We start from the raw sequence: 4988 nt of genomic DNA, 5'->3' as shown, positions 1-4988 counted from the left end.
CTGCTTTATCGGTAGTAATGACCTACATGGCGACAGCGGGTTTCTTCTCTCGACCGCTCTTGCTGCTTTATCAGTAGTAATAGCCTACATGGTGACAGTGGGTTTCTTCTCTCAGCCGATTGTGGAAATACCGCTATGTTAGACACCAAAGAGGCAATTATTCCTTGCCTTTCCTTTGGGGAAATAAAGTGAGAGATTCTCCTTTGCAGATGAGTTCCCAACTAGCAAACAAAAGCAGTGACACCAGTGGCGAGATCGTAGGAAATCCTTCCCACCCCCACTCCCAAGTAATCGGTCGTAGGAGTCGTATACGACAAGAATCGAGTTGTAAGAGCGCTCAGACTGGCAACTGGACAGTCTAAGAAGTGGAGAGATCGGCAAGTTGGCCTACTCCGTCATGACAGTTGGTAGTTTGAGAATAGCATTGGACTCAAAAAAAAGAAAGAAAGAAAGAAAACACCTAGTGACCATGACCGTTCAATATAAAATGGATAATTATAATACTATCTCTCCCCCCCAAAAAAAAAACAAAAATAATAATAAAAAATAATAATAGTAAAAATAAAAATAAATATATAATTCAAAAACAAAAGAGAAAAACCCCCAAATCCGACCACCCCCCCCCCCCCCCAAATACAAAATAAACAAAAAAAAAACAAAAAACACAACAAACAAAAACAAACAAACAACCCACACACAAGTACAACAAACAGAAATCCAATCGTTTCGTGATGTATGTGCCTTGTATTTGACGATAATAGCCCGGGAGTTGTTTTATGGTATGAAGCCCCATGCTTTGTGAATTGTTAATCATTCCTATAACAGAAAGTAGATATTTCCAGTAGTGTAAAGATGATTTATTTCAATTTAATATAGACACTATAAAACGAACAGGTGAAATTGTCTTTTAATAGAACTTTCACCCATATCAATTGCTGCACTCGATTCAGCAACTGCTGAACCACAAGGAACGACAGCCGAACTAGAAGCAATGACAGCCGAATCAGAAGCAATGACAGCCGAACCACAAGGAACGACAGGTAAGAATAAAATACTACCAATTAACGACAGGTAAGAATAAAATTAAAAAAAAAAAAATTAAAATAATAATAATAATAATAATAAAAAACTAATAACAATAAAAATAAAAATAAATATATAAATAAAAAAAAAAAGAAAAAACCCGAATCCGAACAGCACCCAAAAAACAAAACAAAACAAACAAACAAAACAAACAAAAAACAGAAGAAACAAAAACAAACAAACAACCCACACACAAGTACAACAAACAGAAATCCAATCGTTTCGTGATGTATGTGCCTTGTATTTGACGATAATAGCCCGGGAGTTGTTTTATGGTATGAAGTCCCATGCTTTGTGAATTGTTAATCATTCCTATAACAGAAAGTAGATATTTCCAGTAGTGTAAAGATGATTTATTTCAATTTAATATAGACACTATAAAACGAACAGGTGAAATTGTCTTTTAATAGAACTGTCACCCATATCAATTGCTGTACTCGATTCAGCAACTGCTGAACCACAAGGAACGACAGCCGAACCAGAAGCAATGACAGCCGAACCAGAAGCAATGACAGCCGAACCACAAGGAACGACAGGTAAGAATAAAATTACCAAATATGTCAACATTACCAAATATTTGATATCCAATAGCCGATGCTTAATAAATGAATGTGCTCTAGTGGTGTTATTAAACAAAAGAAACTTTATTTTGTATGTATGTGAGTACGTGGGGGTATGTCTATGTCTCTCTCTCTCTCTCTCTGTCTGTCTGTGTTTCTCACTGTCTCTGCCTGTGTGTGTCTGTCTATCTGTTTCTCACCGTCTCTGCCTGTGTGTGTCTGTCTATCTGTTTCTCACCGTCTCTGCCATGTGTCTGTCTATCTGTTTCTCCCTGTCTCTGCCTATGTGTGTCTGTCTATCTGTTTCTCACTGTCTCTGCCTGTGTGTGTCTGTCTATCTGTTTCTCACTGTCTCTGCCTGTGTGTGTCTGTCTATCTGTTTCTCACCGTCTCTGCCTGTGTGTGTCTGTCTATCTGTTTCTCACCGTCAGTAATATCAATGACTGTGACCATGCAAAATGAACAACATACATATCAGCAAGATCTAATGATAATTTTATATTAAAACAGACAGCAAAGGAGAGGGCTTAAAGGCGTCTTAGGCAACACCTCTCTGATGATTGAGATTATTTAAAAATCAGAAAATGTCCAGGTAAGCTAGACAAATAAGCTTCCCATATATTAACTATACTTACTGAGCCGAATGTTAACCAATATGGTATATTTCTTCAATTTATCCTAGTTTGCGCTTGCAATGCTGACCTCCTTGAGCAAATAATATAAAAAGTGATTATATTTTATTGATCATGGTAAAATTGTGATGTTACTGATTGAGTTTTATGTGTGAAGCAATCCATTTATAAAGACTGAGATACTGTATCATTATTTCAATGCAAGATGGCCAAGAGAGAGAGAGAGAGAGAGAGAGAGAGAGAGAGAGAGAGAGAGAGAGAGAGAGAGAGAGAGAGAGAGAGAGAGAGAGAGAGAGAGAGAGAGAGATGTGCGAGAAAGTGTGTATGTGCGTGTGTGTGTGTGTGTGTGTGTGTGTGTGTTCTTCGCCAGCTCCTCCGTCCAGTACAGGAAGAGGTTTATGGTGGGTGGGGATGGGGTCGCCCGTGCTGGCATGTGCAAGGGAGCACAAGCAGCCCGTCGAAGGTCGGTAGCGGGGGAGGGTTGGTCATAAATTCCCTTCTTATATCACGTTTATGAGTTATTCTTCTTCTTTTTTTTTGTTGAAATTTATTTTATCAGAAATAGACTTTTATGCACTAAATCATTGAATAATGTTTGCGCCTATACACACCTAATTAGTACTTGTATTTGTATTTAACAACAACAACAGTATCCATACATTTCCTCGATTTTATGATACGTAACTCTGCACTTCGTACCCTCTGGCACAAACCTTGATGTTTGTTTATTTATCTTCTTCTTTTTTCAGAACAGTCATGTACCTGTTCCTGTTTTCCTTGAGAAGCTAAACCTCGTAAATTTACCACAATAAAGAGACATTAAAGCATATGCTGTTTCGTCGAGTAATGTATTTCCATCTGCTTTGGAAACATTGTTTTATTACACTATGTTCAGAGGTCAGATATCTATGTGGTCCAGTAACTTAGCGACATATTTCGATAGTATGAGGATAGACTGGACAAAAGCACCAATTGTTTATGTTTCTATAAGTCCTAAGAATTGATTTTGTGCTGCTAGCCCATTAATCACATATGTTAAAATATGATAAAGCAATTCGAATTGTGGTTTGAGAGCATTTAGAACTCAAGATATGTACGAAACATATCATAGATGGCGGCCATCTTGTAATCAAAATATCATTTGTTAAGCAGCCATATTACATCACAGATGTTAAAATATGGACATAGCAGTTTGATTTGTGGGTTGATATACTAAAAGGCAAAAGATAATTGACGATAAGTTTTTACTGCCGTGTATGAAACGTTATAACATGGAAAGAGAAATGTCTGAAGGTATGGAAACGAGCAATAGTCCACGAAAAAGGCGCACCTGCCATATACAAATGAGCCACATCACTAGAGGGGGTCCAGAGCGAAGTTCACACGGTCAGTAGCGAGTGGGTCCACCTTGAGCATTGATACAGGTCTGGCACCGTCGTCTCATTGAGGCCACTAAATGCTGGAGAAAGTTCCTGGGAATGCCATTCCAGATCTGAGGAAGGATCAGCCGGAGTTCCTGCAGTGTTGTTGGATGATCTTGAAGACGTCGCAAGACATGTTCGAATTGTGACAAATCCCGGAACCTGGCAAACCAGGGTAGCACATCAACATTGTTCTGATTCGAACACTGCTGCACAACTCTAGCAATGTGTGGTCTGGCGTTATCATGTTGTAATGTCATCCCGGGGCCGTTCTGCTGCAAAAACGGTAACACAGTTGTTTGCAAACTTTCATCTCGGTACCTCACAGCAATCAAATTGCCTTCAATCACAAACATCTGGGTCCGGCCTGTGGCTGTAATTCCACCCCATATCGTAACGCTACCACCTCCAAAACGACCCCCTTCAAGAACACATGGCGTGACGTAACGTTCACCTTGACGTCTGTAGACACGTGTCCTGCCGACAGATCTGTGGAGAAGGAAACGTGATTCATCAGTGAAGAGGACACGTCTCCAGTCACGTGCTGTCCACCGCAGGTGTTGTCTGCACCACTGGAGACGTCGACGTCAATGTTCTGGCGTCAGGATTGGCCTTATGGCGGGGCGTCTTGCACGGATGCCGTAGATGCGTAAACGTCGTCGGACAGTCCTCGCTGACACACCTCTGTTGCCAGAGATGGTACGGGCTGTGAGGTTTGCTGGCTGGAACCTGTTTCGCAGATGCGTGGTTCGGATCCATGTGTCTTGGCGAGGGGTTGTTACGGGTGGTCGGCCGTTACCAGGGAAGGTCCCTAACCTGGCTGTTTTGTTGATATCGTTGCCATAAGTGCCATATGGTGTTTCTGTGGACGTTGAATTGACGTGCGACGTCACGCTGCGAGGTCCTAGATTCAAGTATCCCTATGACTCTTCATCTGTCATTTTCACTGAGGCGTGGCACGACGAAATTGCATCAAACAGGTCACTAATGGGGGTTTTCTGACTTCTGGACTTCTGAAGACTGCACAGAGTGGCAATGATTTGCGACTGAATGTCTGGCCTTTTATGGTGAACACTGGACAGGATTTCTCCCGAATATTGCATGTTTCTTGCACAAAGCATGCAATCGCTGCAACAACTGCTTGGTTGCATTTCTTCGAACTGTTTCATGCACATTTTATTCTGATTTACATCCATAAATCTATTCACAAATGTATTACTCCAAACAATTCATGTCACAATAACTTTTGCCTTTTAGTATAGTAAACAGAACTCAAGCTATTGACACAAACA

The 4988-nt window shown here is 40.6% G+C and overlaps 1 long non-coding RNA gene across 1 annotated transcript; it reads left to right on the top strand.

Annotated features, from left to right (window-relative positions):
- Nucleotides 1-654: 654 nt before the first annotated feature.
- On the top strand, nucleotides 655-3104 carry LOC121390637. The gene is made up of 4 exons (XR_005960235.1): nucleotides 655-1040; nucleotides 1494-1619; nucleotides 2154-2235; nucleotides 3025-3104. It is a non-coding gene; the product is annotated as an uncharacterized LOC121390637 (long non-coding RNA).
- The last annotated feature ends 1884 nt before the right edge of the window (nucleotides 3105-4988 follow it).

Source organism: Gigantopelta aegis, chromosome 15 (assembly GCF_016097555.1).
Source record: "Gigantopelta aegis isolate Gae_Host chromosome 15, Gae_host_genome, whole genome shotgun sequence".
In the NCBI taxonomy this organism is placed as follows: Eukaryota; Metazoa; Mollusca; class Gastropoda; order Neomphalida; family Peltospiridae; genus Gigantopelta; species Gigantopelta aegis.
Note: the sequence above shows the minus strand (reverse complement) of the source record. Positions and strands in the feature narration are given on the sequence as shown.